The 21,072-nt window shown below is 28.8% G+C and overlaps 1 pseudogene; it reads left to right on the forward strand.

The window, feature by feature from the left end:
* The first annotated feature begins 18,685 nt into the window (after nt 1-18,685).
* On the forward strand, nt 18,686-20,089 carry LOC149516411 (putative methyltransferase TCM_000168; annotated as a pseudogene).
* Nucleotides 20,090-21,072: the final 983 nt, after the last annotated feature.

Here is a 21,072-nt window from a genome sequence, read left to right on the forward strand (position 1 = left end):
TAAAAATGGTTTCTTTTTTTTTCTAAAAAATAAGAATGAAACAGGTTCCTGAACATGCCAAGACTTTAACTCCTTATTTAGCTATGAATCTAAAAATTTTTGTTGTCTTCTGAGGAACATGGAAAGCAATAAGTCATTCTTTATGCCTATTTTCAAAAATAGGGCTTCTTTAAACTAGTTGCTTACTTATTATAACAAATGGAAAGGTAGGCTTTGCTTTTAACACCCAAGAAATGAAAAACAAAAGATGTTGATTAGTTCTTCTTTTTTCTATCAATAGGCTATTTATAGAAATGAGGATTTCCCTTTAGTTAAGTTTCTTGTTTAGGGTATTTAAGGAAATGATAGGAAGTTTTCTATTCTAAGGAACAAGCAAAGGTAAAAAGGATTTCAAGTTGGCTTTCTTTGTTCTTTCATGCGGCATGATTTCATTTTTTTTAGCTGCTACAATGTTTTCATTTATATAGCTCATTTTTTATATAAATGTTTCAGTGTTAATTGAATTGGCTTCCCTTTTCTTTATATGCCATGTGCATTTTCAACTTGACATCATGGAAGTTATGGTCAATACATTTCCAAGTTGATTTATTTTATGCTATGTTGTATTGGGTTATTGATCTTTAAGTATTCATTGGGTTTATTGTTCCTGATGGCTATGATGGACACTTATGAGAAAGCTAGAGTTTTTTCTATTTTGGTTTTTTATTTGTTAATAGTACTATCCCACATAGTTCAAAGTCATGTTTTATTCTTTTTTTTTTTTGGGTTGTTCACAACTTTACAAAGGTTTGAAAAGATGCCGAAATTTTTTACAATAAGGCTTATTTACATGCATGTTTTATATCATCATTTATATTTCTCTAATGTTGTTTCAAATATGATTATAATTCAAATCGCATGCATTTTTTTTATTACTAGTTTGGTTAAATTTCCATGTTCACTTTAATTTTTACGCAACTCAGTTTTCACACTTTAATTTATTTTAAATGCAAATTAGTTCCCATGCACTTTAGATTTATGCAAAACAAATAATAATAGTAATGATAATAATGATGATGATGATGAAAATTTTTGATGATGAGATTTTAAAGAAATCTAAGTAATGATTCTTTAAAATATCTAGATGAAAATATTTTTCTAAAAATATTACCAAAGTAATAAAGTATTTAGAAAAATATTTGATATAATAAATTTTTTCATTTATTTTCCTAAAAACATATTGGTGATAATAAAATAACTTATAATTACTCTTTTAATAATGAGATTAATATAATAATATGTGAGTATAATGATTTATTAAAAATTTAATTCATTAAACAATCAGAATTGAAGCTAGAATAAAATTAATTAAGTAAGAAAGGAAAAAGTGAATGAAATTTCTATAGATATGATTCTAAGGAAGTCCGAGTAGAGATTCCTAAGAAATTTCTAGGTAAAATTTTTTTTCTAAAATATTGCTAAAGTATCGGGATATCTAGAAAAATTTTTAATAAAAATTATTATTTAGTTTGTTCCTTTCAAAATTTTTAGTGATAATTGAAAAATAATTAAAAATGATTAAAACATAATCAATATATGTTTTTCATATGCTTATTCTACTTGATTGTTTGCATTACTATTTTTAAATAAAAATAAAATTTTTGATGATGTGACCTCAGAAAGTTCGAGTAGTGATTCTTAAGAATTCTTTAAGTGATAAAAGATTTCTAAAAATTACCAAAGTATTAGAATATTTAGAAACTTTTTTCAATATAAAATTTTTAATTAATTTGAACAATTCTCTTTAAAAGATAAAAAAGTATATAAATATTTATAAAAGCATGTATTTTTTAATAAGTAATGAGAATTTCTAATGATGAGACTCCGGGATGTCCAAATAGTAGTTCTAAAAAATTCTCTAGATGAGATAAGTCTTCTAAAAATTACTAAAGTATTAGAATATTTAGAAGTTTCTTTTCGATACACAAATTTTTATTTTTTAATATTTTTTTTAATTTGAATAGTTTTTCTTAATAAATAACATTGTATTTTTTTTAAATAAATATATTTGTAGATGATTATATTATTACATGACTTTTAATAATTTAAGAAAAAAAGATGAAAAATCTTCGAGAATGAAATCCTAAAGAAATCTGAGAAGTGATTCTTTAGGAATCTTTAGATAAAAAAATTTATTTAAAATATCGTCAATATAATGAAGGATTTAGATTAATTTTTTATAAAGATTTCTCATTTTTTTAATGGCATAGAAATGAGTTTTGGAAAGTATTATTTGTTTTAAAATTATAGATATCATATTTTATGAAAACAAATATGAACCACCGAGAATAGGATTTTTGAGAATTTCGAGTAGCGATTTTTAAAAATTCCTTAAGTGAGACAATTCCTTTTAATATTATCATAGTATTGTAATATTTTTAGAAAATTTTCAATATAAGGTTCTTATTTTTAAAGCATACTAAAAAATAAAAAATATGTTTTTAAAGAAAATTAAGAAAAATTAAATTTTAAATACCAAAATTAAGACTATTTTTATCAATATTAAAAGATAACATATAATTAATTAGTATAGTTTTAAACGAGCGTCTTAGGAGTGCTAATCTTTTCTCACATGTAGTCGATTTCAGAATCTAAACTTTTTTTGCAAACCTAAAAATTATCTTTTTAATAAATTTTAATTACTTTTAAAATTTTATTAAGAAAATAAATTTTAATAGGTGGCTAATCATACCTAGCTAAAAAAGATTGGTGGTGACTCTATCTTTTATTTTTCAAATTTGTCTGCTGGTCCCCAAAACCATTACGACATTCATATTTAAAAAACCAAAGCCCTAGTGGTTTTTTTTTTTACATGTGTTATATTTTAACAAACTGAAACAAAAAAAAATGTAAAATCACATATTGCATATGTATTCTTTAAAGGTTTATCATTTTGATTTATTGGATTTTATGGTTGGTTGTTTTGTATAGTTTGGAGACATATGCTTGGGCCTACTGTTGTTATTAACGGAATTGATATTGCTATTGGAAAATGTAAGTCTGTCCATATCATTGTTTAATTTAAAAGAAAATTCTTAGATGGCTTTAGTTTTAAATTATTATTTCCATTTTGTCAAACAATTGTGGGTTAACTCAGTTGCAAATTTATTTTGCACCCATTTTTTACCTTGAAGAGCTTTGAGGATTTGTACCCTAGCAAAATGGTTAAAATAAAGTGATATGTCTAATCAATCTTAATTTTAATTTTCGATTTACTTTATATGTTTGTTAACCTAATGATTTTTTTTATTCTTTTTTGTCTTTTTTTTTAATTAGAAAACTTGACCTTTTAGGATATTTGAAGTGTGGCTAATCAAAGTTTCTAGCTTCTAAAATGCATAAATTTGATCAAGAAAAGTAAGATAAAAAGTAAATGTAGTCTTGGTATTTCTCTCTTTTTAGATTTTTTGATCCTGTCAATTTCTTTTGTATTGTTAAAGTAGTTTTAACTCATGGGTTCTTTTTCTTTTTCCTTATTTTTGGTAAGGTATGAACTCTTTCTTTGTTTTTTAGATTACTTTTAAGCTTTTGGATTAACATTTTGTTGCTTGCTTTTTTGTTTTGTGTTTTAAGAGAAGTGAGCTTTAATTAAAAAACTAAAATATGAGACTTTTAGAATATGTTTGTCTTGAATGGCACAATGTGAAACCTAGTTTTAGCTATTGCATAAACATATATTTCTAGATAAATTGGAGAATTTTCTGTTTGAATTGGATTGATCAAGATTTTGAAAGGAGAGTTATTGAGAAATCATTATTTGAAAGATTATTATTCCCATTTTATCAAACAACTATGAAAGTTTGTGCTGACATCATAATAGAGAAAAAGGAGATCGCATGTTTTCAAAATGTTTCAAGTGAATAGTATTGTTATTTTTTTATCAATGCTTCTAATAGAATGGTTACTATAGACACTCTAATTTGTTTGGACTCGGGCCCATTGGGCCTAGTTCAATAGGGGTTGGGCCTAAGCCCATTAGGCTTAGCTTAAATCTGGTCTAAAGGGGTCAGACTGGCCCAGTTTCCTTATTTTTATTTTTTATTAGTTTATTATTCTGAATTCTATTATTTATTTATTTATTTTATTTTTAGGAGATAATATTTTTTTTAAAAAAAAGAAAAAAATTGAAAATTTTACCGTGCATAGGCACTGGTAGAATTGCAATTGGTTTATATTTCTTTAGGATCCTAGGTTTTTTGATAATGTGGGAACCCAATCAAAGGACAATTCGAAACTGATCAGAAACTCTTTTGATCTGATCCTATAAATATAGATCCTAGCTAAGTTTGAGAACACAGAAGAATCAGAGAGAAAAAAAGAAAACAAAGAGGTGAAACAGAAGCAAAATGTGTTTAAAGGTAGTGTAGGATTTTTAGAAGCTTTTTTTTGAATTTTTGGAGTTCTTTTTAAGGAAATTTTTCAGAATTCGACGAAATTTTTTGACGAATTTTAAATTTTTCGACGAGTTTTCGACCAGATTTGACGGTCTTTTTTAGATTTCGGTAGGAATTCAACCGAAATCTGAAATCGTTTAGAGAGAAAGAGGAGAGAAGAAGAGAAAGAAATTCTAAAAAAAATTGATCTTCAGCCTTATATACCATTTCCAAAACGACATTGTTTTTGGGTTAGTAAACCCACAGGATCAGTGCGTTTTGCCAAGATCTGACTCGACCCGTAACGCACCCGAACCAGCGACCCATTTCTTCATCTGGGTTCCAACCGAGCCGAGCCGAGTCAAGATCCCGAGCCACGCATATGAGCAATGATTTTTGGTTTTGAGCTGAGCCGTTTTCAGATTTTTAGTATTTTCTTATTTATTTTATTTAATTTGTTTATTTTACTTGTTTTTTTTTTAATTTTAACAAAATAAAATAAAATAATAAAAATAAAAATTTTAGGAATAAATATTAATTATCTAATGATGGAATTTATAAAAATTTCAAATGAAAATTTTTATAAAATTCCTATGTGAGAAATTTTGCCTAGATTTGTCCCAAATTGTAGAATAATATAGATAAAATTTTAATAACAATAATTAATATTTATTTTCAAACAAAAAAAATAAAAAACATAAAAAGCATAAAGTTATAAAATTTTTTTGGAATTCAATACAAATTACCAAAAGATGAGATTTGTAGAAATTTCGAATCATAAATTCCTAAGAAATCTCTAGGTTAGAAATTTTCTCTAAATTTGACCTAAATGGTGAAATGATTTAGATGAAATTTCAATACAAGTAATTTTATTCTTTTTCACATAAAAATTTGGATTGAAAATATTTGATAATTATCTAAGGATGAGATTCTTAGAAATTTTAAATGATAAATTTTTAAGAAATCTCTAGGTGAGAAATTTTCTCTAAATTTGACCCAAATGGTGGAATAATTTAGATGAAATTTTAATAAAAATAATTGTCATATTATTTTCTTTTCAAGGAAAAAAGAGAAAAAGGAAATTTCTAAATAGACCCAAATAGTAAAAATTTTAAAAATTTAAAAGAAAAATATTTTAAATTTGGCTCAAATGGTGGAAAAATTAGATTTATTTCCAATAAAAAAATAAAAAAATTTATTTTTTCGACAACGGAGCCTCTTCAAAAAATCAAATAGGATTCTTGAATACTCTTGAGATGAGAAAATATTTTTTTAAGAATTCTACCAGATTGATGGAAGAATCTCATAAATATTTCAACTTAAAATTTGAAACCATTATACTCAATACTTTAGGATAAATTCGAAATAATATGGTACTATCTTTTGGATGGGCATGTGGGGGTGCTATAACCTTCCTCATATGTAACCGACTCCTGAACCCTGTTTTGGTTAGTAGACCCAAACCTATTATTTTAGGGACCCTTAATCAAGCTTAGGAGTTTCTTAAAATGATAGATTCCTTAGGTGACCAATCACACCTAGTTAAAAAAGATTGGTGGTGACTCCATTCATTTGATAAGTCTAGCTATAGATTTACAGATCTATACATTATGACAGTTTGATGACTTCACTGGGGATATTAGAGTGTCAAGCCATAATTTTTGAATTTATCCTATCCTTTGAACTAATGGCTTAAGTTATTTGTTTACTAACGTTTTTCCTTTTTTGGTTTCTTATTTGATTTATAGGATTGATAATTTTGTGTTCCTTCACACACATTATCACATGCATTTGTATTACATGAGCTCTATACCTAGACTCAATCCCTCTTAGGAGGAAGTAAAGAACCTACACTCTCGTGAGATGATAATCTCTACAATGACTAGCGAAATACTCCCACTCAAATTGAATCCTTTCCGTTGGTAACCTATGATGAATGAGGATTGGACTGCCTTACTAGTTTGTGATGGACAATGATGTAAGGAACAATTTGGAAACCTTTTAGTGGTCAAAATTTTCTAACCCTGCATATAGTTCACCTCTAAGAAACCAACTTAAGCCTTTCCTATCCATCAATAGATACAACCCAAAATTAGGACACAAGAAAGAACAATTTGTTATCTAACCATTTTGTCTGCTTGATTTTGTGCATCTATATGTCATTTCATTCTCATGTTCTAGCATTTCATTCTATGCATCATCTCTATTCTTATGTTCTAGCATTATCATATCATGATCATATTTAACATTATCGTTTGCATCATTTTTCATATAAGAAATATTTATCGCATATCAGTTATTGATAAATCAGATCTCACACTCACATCCATGGAAAGTCAGATGCAACCAAAGTTTACATCAGTCCACTATGAGTCTGCTCATCAATTGAAAATTAAGTCAGAAGAGGGTCAAAGACAACAATGAGATTGCTTGCCTAAGGATTTTATTTCATCATTACCCGAAAGAGTTCATCTAGAGCTACAACAAAATGATCTATCCGACTTAAATAGTATATGGGGATGCATGAATAAAATAAGACAAGAGGAATTTGAGAATAGATATGGAGACATAGCTTCACTGCTACAGGTGCAAGTGGATAATAATTTGATTAGGGCTATCATTTAATTTTGAGATCCTTTATGTAGATGTTTTATTTTCAATGAAATAGATATAGTGCCCACAATTGAAGAGTATATGGTCTTACTTCGCTTCGATCTAGCAAACTTAGACAAGATTTACTGGGCCAACAAGGTGGGCTATCATAAAAAATTAGTGCAAATGCTTGGACTTAGTTTACCTCAAGTCGATTCATGTGTTAAGATAAAAGGTGAAAGTAAGGTTATTTCATGAAGTTTTTTGTGAGATTTCATCCAGGGGCACATAGATGATGATCAGGGATTAGTAGTTATGGCTATAGCTTCATATGGATTGGTGATCTTCTCGAAAGTCATCGAATATGTTGATGTTGCAGTGGTGGATTTTGTTGATCAGTTAGCATATCAAGTCAATACAGCACCAACCATTTTGGCAGAAACCATTCGATCTCTAAATTTTTATCGTAAAAATGGTAAAGGTCGATTTAATGGATGTTTACAGTTGTTTTATGTATAGATCAATAGTCACATAGAATATAAAGAAAGTCAATTTCGTAAGTCATACCTTTATTCCAATATCCTATCAAAGAATTCTATTACAGCACATGGCCTCAAGCAAAGTCAAAAGAGGAATGGGTTTTTTATTTTCAAGCCCTTGATAGTCAAGAGATAGTTTGGAGAGCACTTTGGATGCGTTATGATACGATGTTATACAGTTGTAGAAATCAGTTATGGGTGTTTTTATTAGGCCTATGGGGTGCTGTTACTTATGCTCCAGCTTTAATGAGAAGATAATCCGGGTATGAGTAATTTATTTCAGAAACCTATGGACTTAACCAAGGGGAGTTCTCATTCACTGATAAAGGGGCATATAGAATGGTTGAAAAGATAAAAAAACATGGAAGCAAACCATCAGGGTTAACCAATGAAGGTTTACTTATGACGTCACTCCAGAATATAATGTATAGCATACGAGGAGGGGAAAAGACATTGTGATTCCAAGTGAATATCTAGGGCATTCTCCAAAACCTATTCTTTAAGATCCTTTGCTTAAAATGGAAACAGCTAAGAGAAAACTCTAGTCTGAGAAAGATGAGTTAGAACAAGAAAACAAGTGATTAAAGATAGAAATGAAAGAGTGTTCACGACTTCAAAAACTGAAAATTCAAAGCTTTACAGAGCAAAAAGATCAATAGAGTGCTTTATTTAATGATTTAGATATGACACATTCGTCAGTCACACCCGAGCTTACTCGACTTTAAAAAAAAAATAAATTGTTAAAGGCGAAGATGGTGAGAGAACAAAAGGCTACTGCTAGGGCATATAGACATAGCCAAATGCTATAAGAGATAGTGGATTGGCGCATAGCATAAGTAGAAGCTTTGTCTGATGAATGCAAGAAACAAGCTCAATAGAGTGAGTTATGGAAAGACATGTGTACAGAAAAACAAAGGCATCTAAGGCATTTATTTGATCAGATATGCATTGTTGCAGATAAAGCATCAAAAATGAAAGAAAAAATGGAAAGTTTGATGGCTATGGTGCAACCAGTGGAAGTGCATGGGCAACATTTACTTGATTTCTTATATGAGGCACAAAATCATTACCAACAAGCTAGGAAGTTTATAAGGAGGCATTAGAAATAAAGAATGATGTTAAGGACTTAGAATATTGCTTTGACTTTATTAGGATGTAATTTTGAAATTTTATTTAATAACATTTCAAATGGAGTTTTCTTTTATCAATATCGATGATGTGGCAAACATTAGTACATTTCATGCATACATTTGCATATCATACATAGTTTTTAACTGTAATTGTGATGCTAAAGGTTCAACGATAACTTCATCCAACAGAAACCCCATCCACCGATATAATATAAGAGCCAGAGCCAGACAAATAGAGCAAAAAAATTCTCACCAATTTGAAAAATTGAAAAAAGCTCAGGAAAAGATTGAGAATGAGTTAAGTAAAATTTTAAATGCTCTCAACAAATTAAATAAGGAGAAAAGAGTAGAACAGAACGCAAGCCAATAAGGTCCTGCATCACAAGAAGTGACTGATCCCTTATATCCACCTGGTTTTGGTTCACTTCAAGCTCAGTCTACACAAGAGGTTTCACCACAACACTTTACATATCTTACATATCCTGAAATGTCATCAGCCTCTAATCCAGGGCATTACCATAGCTATGTGAATCTTGTCTTTACTGAAAAGGCAATTGAACCAATTCAAATCCCTGATCTAGATGAACTGAAAGGAAAAAATAAGGAAGAGATAAAAGTGAAAGCTCAGAAAAACTTTAAAATTAGTATGCTAGAACAAAGGCTACAGCCTGTAGAAGGAATTAGTTTTTATGGTTCAGTTGATGCTGTTAAACTTTGCTTAGTCCTTGATATGATAATTCTTCATAAGTTCCAAGTATCAAAATTTGAAAAATATGATGACACAAAGTACCCAAAAACTCATATTATCATGTATTATCGAAAGATGGCAGCCAATGCTTATAATGAAAAGCTACTAATGCATGTTTTTCAAGACAGTTTTACTGGTTTTACTGTTAGGTAGTATATCCAGTTAGACAGAACTCGCATCCATTCTTAGAGTGACATGACCCATGATTTTATCAGTCAATATCGATATATCATGGATTTAGCCCCCGATCGTTTGTCTTTACAAAACCTAAAGAAAAAAGCCATTGAGACTTTTAAGGAGTATGCTCAGAAGTGAAAGGATATTGCTTCTCAAGTACAACCTCCTCTGATTAAGAAAAAAATTACAGTGCTATTTGCCAGCATTTTAAAATCTTTCTATTATGAAAAGATGATAAGAAATGCAACAAAGAATGTCATCGACATGATGATCTTTGGAGAAATTATTAAAAGTACCATTAAGAATGGCAAGTTGAAAGGAGAAAAAACCAAAAAGGCATCAGAAAAGAAAGAAATTAAAGCTCAAGCTGTGAGCTTTGATAGGTAACAATTCAGGGGTTATCAATCCTATCGACCCTAAGGTTACTCTCTATACTATCCTGCTATGAATAATGCCTCATCCTACCCATACCAGCTAGCTCCACAACCACCTTATTCATTCACATATCGATCAATTTTTAGCCCTCAAGATCTTACATATAGCCTTAACATTCAAACTCTTGTAAGACCTTAAATTCACCTTACTAACCCAGCAAGTGGTTCACGAGAGCAACGGATTACTTAAGAAAAATCTATATTTGATCCAATCCTCATGACTTATATGAAGTTATATCGAGAACTCTATAATAGCCACTTGATTGCCCCCCAGCCATGTGGAGCCGTTCAAGCCATCCTATCCTAAGTGGTATGATCCTACAGTCCACTGCGACTACTATAATGGAATTACTGGTCATTTTACTAAAAATTACACTGCTTTAAAACATAAGGTGCAATGGTTAATCAATGATGGAATGGTAAGTTTTGATCAAGGAAGAATAATAACACCTAATGTTAGTGGTAACCCATTACCAAATCATAATGCTCTAAGTGAAAATCAAAAACACATTGGTCAGAAAGGGTCCGGAGAGTCACAATGAATTGAGGGGCAAGATGTCAATAAAGATTCTTCACCTGATCGTATAGGGGGACAATTTTAAAGAATGGAGATAAGGCTGATTGAAAGTTTCTTGTCATTTTAAGATTTTTTTTTTAGAGTAATGTTAGGTTTCTTTTAGGCAGTAGAATTTCATTTGTTATCATTTCAAGAAAAGGCAATTTAATGTATTTCATTACATTTTCTTCTTCATTCAACTATTGTTCCATGCTTTATCACCTTTCATAACTTTTGTTCCCATTTTTGAATTTCGAGCGATGAATGTTTAAACAATGACAGCAATAATTTTAAAATTTAATTTTGAGAACTCATTTATATTGATTTAAGAAGATTATTAGAGCAAAAAAAAAAGTCAGCTACCAACAGATGTGAGATTAATATATCTTAAAGATAGGGTATTTTTTTTTTATAAATCCATGAGCTTGTTTTTGCTCAATAGATAAGGTTCAAGAGAAGTATCCACATTGAGATGAAAAATGGCCATCTTTTTTTTACTATTTGAAAAACCATTCATTGCTACCTCTTTCAGCCTATTGTGTTTTTCTTTTATAAAAAATATTGAACAAGGATCACCCTCCATACTAGGGGGTAATTAATTTTTTTGAGAAAGAAAATAGTCTAAAAGATCTAAAAAAAAAACAAAGAAAAATGCCACAAATGATTTGGGGCAAAAAAATGAGAATCTTTTTATGAAGAATGAGAGAAAAAGAGAAAAGTAGTAAAATGATATAGAGTGGGGCAAAATGTCAAGCTGCATCAAGTGATGATCCTTTGATTTTGAACCCTTTAAACATATATATTGAGCCTATTTTATCCATTTCTTTCATTACCCCATACCATGACCTACATTACAACCCTGAAAAGTCCATTTGAATTAAGTGTGAATACTCGAATTGAATAATCATATGTTAGGCAAAGGTGTGCTCATGATGGAATCATGTTATTGCCTTAAAGATTAATGTGTAAGAGATATCAACAATAGACGAAAGATGAGAAAAAAAAAAGAAAAAAAAATGGTGAAAGGTGAAAAAAAAAAGAAAAAAATGGGGAAAATGAAAAAAAAATATGAAAAGAGGAAAAAGGAAGACTCAAATTAAAAATCCGAAAGGGTAATTTAGGTAGACTAAATCTCTGAGTTGAAAGTTAGATGAAAGTTCAAATATATAGAAGATTAATGCATCTAAAGATCCTTCAAAGCTAAGGTAAAGTTTGATGAGCTCAAAATAATTTTGACAATCAATGGAATGAGTTTTTGAAACAAAATCTTGAATTAATGTTCAAAATTGTTTGAATATTCATTTGTCCCAATGTCATACATCCAACTTGTTTCTTTTCCCATTTGCTTTGGTATCAAGACTCACTTCTCATTCTCTCAATGCACCTTTCGCTCTTTTGTTCTCACATCTCTAAAATGAATTGAGAAAATGCTTGATTGATTGTATTTGTCAAGAATTAAAATGATAATGAATGAATGAATATGTGCTTAAAAGAGTCTTGCATTTATTTGAAAAGAAATCCAAGATGATAAAAAAAAATGAAGAGATCATAGAAGCTTGAGAAGGATGATTTGAGATAACACGTGGTGTGGTTAAATGATGAAAATGGTAATGGGTTGGCTAATAAATGAAGAGAATGTAAAAACTTGAAGAGGTGATATGACCAAGTGATGAATTGGTCGACATGACTTGCAAATTATGATTGAATGATGAAAGTAATATGGATCAGTGGATAAAGTGGTTAGGGTTGAGAAATCTATGAGTGTAACCTAGTGACGGACGATGAAGTTTGTTCGGAATGGTTAATGTTAAAACACCTATGAGTAGTGACCTAGTGATGGTGGATGAAACTTGTTCTAAAATTTATTAGTGCTAAAAAACCCATGAATGATGGTTAAGTGATGATCGATTGATGAAACTTATCCCAAAGTATTAAGAAATTGAACAATAAAGAAATACGAAATGGTGAAGTTTTGAGAGCTATATTACCGTAATTATTTAGGATTTCATGACATTATTAATATCCGTATTATATGTATCATGTTGGCATCATTGCTTGAATAGTACATGCACATAATTTGATGAATTAAACTTTGTTTGGACATGCATGGCACTATGAGAATTTAGGTTGTTGCATTTGCATCATTAAGAAGGCATTTGCATTTTTTGTCATAACATTCATTCATGTAAATTTTTGAGTCACTTGAAAAACAAATTATGAATATTTTGATGAGAATTTTTGAGAACTCAAATGAGAATCTTTGAGTTTCAAAATAAGAATCTTTAAAGAGTGAAACCCTAAAGTTCATCGAATGTGAATATTTGAACAAATGAAAAGTTTTGAACTTTTGGATGTGAATCTCCAAAATACAAAGCTTCAACTTTTTGGATATGAATTTTTAATGTTTTAAATGAAAACCTTTGAACTTAGATGAGAAATTCTAAGTTTTATTGCATGTGAGCCTTTGAACTCAAATAAGAAACTTTGAATTTTTGGATGTGAATCTCCAAAATTCAAATGAAAAGCTTTAGATTTTTGGATATGAATTCCAAGTTTGCCAAATGAGAACCTTTGAAAAGCCTTGAACTTTTGGATTTAAATCTCCAAAATTCAAATAAGGATCTTTAAATGTTGGATGCGAGTCTTGCAAGTTGCAAATGTAAATCTTGAGATATTACAAATTTGAATGAAACTGAAATTTTGAGAATCAAATTTTAGTAAATTCTTACGAAGTTGAAAGATTCTTGCAAATCTGAACCTCTAAATGTTGAACTCAAATTGTGAATCCTTTAGTTCTCATCACAAAATTCCTTCAGTCACAATCTATAACTCCTTTGGACATGATTGTTAATGAGCAATTTTTTTTTCAAAGTTCTGTTGCCTTTGTTTAGAGGAGCAATTTACTTTTCAAAGTTATGGTGCCTCTGTTTAGAGAAGCATTTATTTTTGAAGTCATGGTGCTTCTGCTTAGAGAATTTATTTATTTTCCAAAGTCGTTGAGTCTCTGATTAGAGGAGCCATTTATTTTTCAAAGTTGTTGAACTTCTGATTAGACGAGCCATTTAATTTTTAAAAGTTCGTTGCCTCTATTCAGAGGAACAATTTATTTTCCCAAAGTTTGTTGCCTCTATTCAGAGGAGTCATTTATTTCCCTAAAGTTCTATTACCTCTATTCCGGGGAGCCATTTTATTTTTCAAAGTTTTGTTACCTTTGTTTAGAGGAGTTTTGTTTACTTTCTTTTCAAAAAAAAGGGGCATGAATTTGTTAGGATGATCATAAGCAGGGTGTCTAAGTCTTTGCACAACTTTTGTTTCACAAAAAATATGCAAAGAGAGGCAACTGTAGACACCCTAATTTATCCTGACCCAGGCCCATTAGGCCTAGTTCAATAGGGGTTGGGCCTAAGCCTATTAGGCTTAGCTTAGATCTGGTCTAAATGGGTCAGACTGGCCTAGTTTCCTTATTTTTATTTTTTATTGGTTTATTATTTTGAATTCTCTTATTTATTTATTTATTTTATTTTTAGGAGATAATATTTTTTTAAAAAAATAATAAATAAAAATTCTACCTTGTATAGGTACCGGTAAAATTGCAATTGGTTCCAATTTCTCTAGGATCCTAGGTTTTCTGATAATGTGGAAACCCAATCAAAAGAGGATTCAAAACTGATCAGAAACTCTTTTGATCTGATCCTATAAATATAGACCCTAGCTAAGCTTGAGAACATAGAGGAATCAGAGAGAAAAAAATAAAACAAAGAGGTGAAACAGAATCAAAAAGTGTTTAGAGGCAGTATAAGATTTTTAGAAGCTTTTTTTCAAATTTTTGGAGTTCTTTTTCTGGAAAATTTTTGAAAATTTTCCAGAATCCGATGAAATTTTTCAGCAAATTTTGAATTTTTCGACGAGTTTTTTGACCAAATTTGAAGTTTCTAGGGCTTTTTCCAGATTTTGGTAGAAATTCAACTGAAATCTGGAATCGTTTAGAGAGAATGAGGAGAGAAAAAGGGAAGAGAGAGAAGAGGAAAAAAGAATTCTGAAAAAAAAAATCGATCTTCAGCCTTATATACTCTCCCCAAAATGACGTCATTTTTGCGTTAGTAAACCCATAGGATCCGTACGTTTTGTCAAGATCCGACTCGACCCATAGCGCACCCGAGCCAACGATCCATTTTTTCGCCTAGATTCCTACCGAGTCGAGCCGAGCCGAGATCTCGAGCCAGGCATCTAAGCCGTGATTTTTGGTCTTGAGCCGAGCCGTATCCCAAGCCTGAGCCGAGCCGTTTTTGAATTTTTGGTATTTTCTTATTTATTTTATTTTGTTTATTTGTTTTACTTGTTTTTTTTATTTTGATTTTATCAAAATAAAATAAAATAATAAAAATAAAATTTTTGGGAATAAATATTAATTATCTAATGATGAAATTTATAAAAATTTCAAATGAAAATTTTTATAAAATTCATAGGTGAGAAATTTTATCTAGATTTATCCCAAATTGTGGAATAATATAGATAAAATTTCAATATAATAATTAATATTTATTTTCAAACAAAAAAAATAAAAACATAAAAAGCATAAAAATATAAAAAAATTTTGGAATTCAATACAAATTACCCAAAGATGAGATTTTTAGAAATTTCAAATGGTATATTCCTAAAAAATCTCTATGTTAGAAATTTCTTCTAAATTTGGCACAAATTATGGAATAATTTAAATGAAATTTCAATACAAGTAAATGAATTCTTTTCCACATAAAAATTTGGATTGAAAATATTTTTGATAATTATCTAAGGATGAGATTTTTAGAAATTTTAAATGGTAAATTTTTAAGAAATCTCTATGTGAGAAATTTTCTCTAAATTTGACACAAATGGTGGAATAATTTAGATGAAATTTTAATAAAAATAATTGTCATATTATTTTCTTTCCAAGGAAAAAAGAGAAAAAGAAAATTTCTAAATAGACCCAAATGGTGAAAATTTTAGAAATTCATAAGAAAAATATTTCTAATTTGGCTCAAAATGTGGAATAATTAGATTTATTTCCAATAAAAAAATAAAAAAATATATTTTTCCTATGACGGAGCCTTTTCAAAAAATCAAATAGGATTCTTGAATACTTTTGAGGTGAAAAATATTTTTTTAAGAATTCTACTAGATTGATGAAAAAATCTCATAAATATTTCAACTTAAAATTTGAAACCATTAGACTCAATACTTTAGGATAAATTCGAAATAATATGGTACCATCTTTCGGATGGGCATGTGGGGGTGCTATAACCTTCCCTATATGTAAATGACTCTGAATCCTATTCTGGTTAGTAGACTCGAACTTATTCCTTTAGGGACCCTTAGTCAAGCTTAGGAGTTCCTTAAAATGACAGATTCCTTAGGTGACCAATCACACTTAATTAAAAAAGATTAGTACGACTCCATTCATTTGATAAGTCTAACTATAGATTTACAGATCTATACGTTATGACAGTTACACTAAAATTCATAACTTTTACCTTTTTGTTTCAGCTTGAATTTAGTGCAATCATTATTACTACTATCTTTGTGCAAGCTAAAAGCATCGTAGGACAATTGAAGATGGAATAGTCTGCCTAGGTGCCTTCTTTTTTGTGCTTAACTTAATTACTTTTATTGGCTTTTTTTAGCTTTCATTGATCATTGATAAGCTTCCAATTCAATGGAATACAAAAAATTATTGTAGTAAACCATGCGAAACTGGACTTTATCACTAGTAATGATAATAATAATAATAATAATAATAATAATAATAATAATAATAATAATAATAATAATGATAACAACAACAAGAACAAAAGCTGTTATAAATTCAATAGAGGAATAAGTGAAACTACTATTCATTTTAGTTAAAAATGCAGGTAGGATAATTATTTTGATTTTTCTTCCATAATTATATTTCATCAAATTATACCAAAAGTCTTTATATTTTACAAAAATTTAAAAATTAATTTATGTACCGCAACTTATATATGAATTAGTATCCATACAATTTTAATTTAATAATTTTAATCCAATCACTAATGTTATCGATTTTTTACTATTAAAAATATTGATGTGATTGTTAACTTTATTGACATGACATTTACTTATTGTCATAATAATATAGATGAATGAAATAAATTATTAAATTATGCAAATAATTCTTATACTCACATAAAATTTGAAAATTAGTCCTTGTAATATAATTTCATAAAAATCTCATCTTTATACAAGTTGAAATTAATAATAGTGGTACAATTACTAATAAAAGTTATATTTTTTACCCTTTTAAAAATCAAATTTTATTTTTTAAAAAAATTAAATCTCAAATTTTTATACAAAATTTCCATATTTTTTAAATCTTTATGTAATATAATTTTAAATATTTTAATTTTAAAAATCATATTTTTAATTTTTTTAAATTAGATTTTAATTTTTTAAACATTCAATATTTTGAATTTTTTAGAAACTTTTTAGTGTTTCAAAAATATTAAATGCACTATTTTTTAATATTTTAATTTTTCAAAAAAATCATCTTTTATTTTTTTTTCAAATTTTATTATTTTATTTAATCATAATATTTAATTTTTTGTTTTTAACTTTTTAGAATTTTTATAAAATTTTCTATATAGTTTTAAGTTTTTATGTTTTAAAAAAAAATTACATTTTTAAAAGTTTAAATGAAAAGTAAATAAATAAATAAATAAATAAATAAATAAATGATAAAGAAGACACAGGTTTTTAGAATTTATTCTGTTTTTGTATATTTGAGGTGAAAGAACATAAAAATCTATAATAAAACAGAGAAATAGCGACACACAAAAAACTTTTAATTTCGATTTATTCTTTACTTGAATAAGATAAAAAAATGTAAAAATTATTTAAATTTTATAGACTCATTTTAAATCCGTAAAATATTATAAAAATTTTCTAAACAACATAAAAATTAAAATAAATATATGGAAAATTTTATAAAATTCTAAAAATTTTGAAATAATAAAATTAAATATTTTGTTTAAATAAAAATACTAAATTTTTAAAAAATGCAAAACTTTCAAAAAAAAAAGAAATTAAAACAATTAAAATATTAAAAATAAATTTAATATTTTAAAAAATCTAAAAATTTTATAAAAAATTTGAAATATTGAATTTTTATACTAGATGAGTAAATTTTAAGTTTCGTATAAGTGTTGGGATTAAATTTTAAATTTCATGTAAATATGATACCATTTGTATAATTTAACAACTGATTTTATCCAGCTAAATTGTCATATCAATAAAGTTAACGCTAGACTTAGTAACAGGTCGGGTCGAGACGAGTTTTTACTCTCTTCGAATCCGACTCAACCCGAAGTTTTTTTTTTTTTTTTACTTTTTTATACTCGAACCTGAACCCGATTGATCCGATCAAATATTGTATAAATCGTACCTGATCGATCCAAAATAAATAATATATATTTTTAAATATAAAATTTTTTAAAAATATAAATATTTAAATATATAATTATATAAATATATATAATTAATTAAAAATAATTTTTTATATAATATCGGGTCAGGTCAGGTTTGCCTAAAACCCAAAACCGACTCGACCCCAAATTTTTTTAGCTTTAACCGACCTGAAACCCGATTTAAAAAAAAAAAAAATCGACTCTATGAGGTCAGGTCGAAACCCACTAGGGGCGGGTTGGATTATCAACCCTAATTAACGCTACGTCAATAAAATCAATACTCATATCATCAAATTAATAGTTACGATAATATTTTTAACAACAAAAATTTAATGGAATTAGTAATTGGATTAAAATATCCAATCAAAATAATACGAAGATTAAATTTGTATGAATTATAATATAAAGATTAAATTTCAAATTTTAATATAATATAGATGACTTTTTGTATAATTTGACATTTTATTTCCAAATTTTAACCCGCCCTTATGTACATTGCTGCTAAGGATATATAAAAGAGAGCTTCCCAAGGCAGAATAAATACACTGAAAGTTGGAGTAGGAAAGCAAGCTTCAAACCAAGTAGAAAATTAAGCAAGTTCTCAGCATGAAAGGAGAGACCGGAGAAGAAAGCGATGCCAGTAACTCAAAATTACAGGTCAGTTTCTTCACCTCTTCTCTTCTGTGACGTAAGGGTACTAGTGCATGTCTGCCCTGACAAAGCAGAGTTGCTGCCAGTTGGAGGCTGACACACGGTTGACAGACTATAGATCATTCCAAATCTGTCAATGATTATACGAACAATAAATCCAACTTTCCATATGGTAGAGAAAACTTTGTTCCATTGCTTGACATGTTAAAATAGATGCATATTCAGTTCTTAGTTTTTGTAAAGCAACATTTCGTGTTACTTGCCCTCCGGTGGGGAGGGGAGGGAGGCATACTTGTTTGAGAAGTTTTTAAGTGGAATTTTGCAGCTCAATTTTGGCGTGTTAAAGGGAACACTTCTCCAAGATAAGCAGGGTTCTTGTTCTTGGTTTTAAAGCGAAAATTCTATTGTTGGGCCCCGATGGGGCACAATCACCAAAAGTACCAAGGCAGGAGCTGAATTCTAATAGGCTTGCAGTTAGATTCAAAATAATTCTACCATCCGTCGAGGAAATAATTTCTAGATATGGCGTGACTCACCCGATACATAGCTCATATCATTTTGTCTTTAGAACTTTGTATTCATATTAGACCTTGGATGTTCGTCAGGACCAAACACTTTCTATTTAGTTTCCCAGATCCCGAGCATCATCTATAAAAGGTGCTGTCAACTTGGTTTATCAGCACCAGAATTCCGTGTTTTTGGGAATGACCTTCCTGGAAATGATTTTAACACTATTTTCCAGTCTTTGCCAGCATTTCAAGAGAAATTACAGGAAAAGAATATACCTCGTCAGTTTGGACCTGTACATTGCGGGTGTCGCTGGCTCTTTCTAGGGGAGGCTTTTCCTATCAAAAACCTTGCATTTCGTGCACTCTTCTTTTAGCCTTAATTGGCTTTCTTAGGTCGGTTTACTAATTCCTTTGGGAAATGTATCATACGAACGATGTTCATGTAGTCATTTTTAGACCAGAGATTCCTAACAATGTTTTTTCTCACTTGCAAAAAATTCATAGGTGCCTCCGGAATTGATTGAAAAAGCAAACCCACTAATAAACAAATGGAAGATTTTCATCTCAAAGACAAGTCCAATTACCGTAATAAATTCCTACTTGACTCAGTTTCGGAAAGATTTCTTTTTGTTTCTGAAGTTACGCTCAGAAGAAATAGCTCCAGAAGGGCGCATGGTTTTGACATTCAGGGGCAGAAGAACAGCAGATCCAACCTCGGACGAAAGCTGTTTCCTCTAGGACTACCTAGGTCACGCATTTCAGGATTTGGTTGCAGAGTTATGTTTATTATGTTTTCATGTGTCCATTTTCAGGGATTATTTCCAATGACAAGACTGTTATATGGCAGGATGGGATCAGTAATCAGCCCTAGACGTTAGTATTTACATGATATTCTGTTAGTTCTTCTATTCTGTTCGCAAAGTTAGTTCTTCTGGGTTTTGAAAGGATGCAACAGAGCAATTTTGTTAATATCAAGCATTTCTGATTAACAAACTTCTGGGTTTTGAAAGGATGCAAAGTTAGTTCTTCTATTCTGCTTGCAAAGTTTCTTACAGATTTGATTTCTTCTGTTAGTAAAGAGAGGGGCTACATGCACGGATGCACCCCACCTTTTCTCTTCACGCTTCTAATTTAAAAAAAAAAAATTCTGTAAGTAAAATTATATAATTATCGTTTATCCTTGACACAATTTTTTGAAAATAAATTTTAAAAAAATTATAAATCTTTTTGAAAATAAAATTTTGAAAAGTCATAATTTTTCAAAAATAAAATTTTTGAATATTAAAAACTTTTTTGAAAAAATTTTTTTGAGAGGTGAGATGGTAAAAATTTTAAAAATATTTTAAGTAAAATTTTCACTATCTTAACTTCCAAAAATGGATTTTCAAAAAATCATATAACTTTTTAAAAATTCATTTTTGAAAAAGTTAATGACTTTTTAAAATGAATTTTCATAACTTTTTCAGTAATGAATTTTCAAAAAATTATAACTTATAACTTTTTTAAAATTTATTTTTGAAAAGTTATAATATTTCAAAAAGTTGTAAGGAGAATAATTAAATAATTTTACTTTAAAAAATTTAAAAAAAAATTGAAATACAAAGAGAAAAAATGGGAATGCATTTTGTACCTCTTGTTAATAAATTAGTACTCGAGGTGCTTTCTGCTGAACATGTAATGTGAATCCCGTTCTTCCACTGAATTAAATCTAGTTCTAATGAGCATTTATAACAAGAAATATAGTCAAATCCAAATGGTCGATACCATCACGAAGTAAGAATCCTAGAGTTATTAATAGCTAATGGAAATCATGATAAATGAAGCCTATACCAAAATTGACCAATTCATTTACACATCAAAT

This window comes from Durio zibethinus, chromosome 10 (genome assembly GCF_047325235.1).
Source record: "Durio zibethinus cultivar Kanyao isolate XHJ-2024 chromosome 10, ASM4732523v1, whole genome shotgun sequence".
Classification (NCBI taxonomy): domain Eukaryota; kingdom Viridiplantae; phylum Streptophyta; class Magnoliopsida; order Malvales; family Malvaceae; genus Durio; species Durio zibethinus.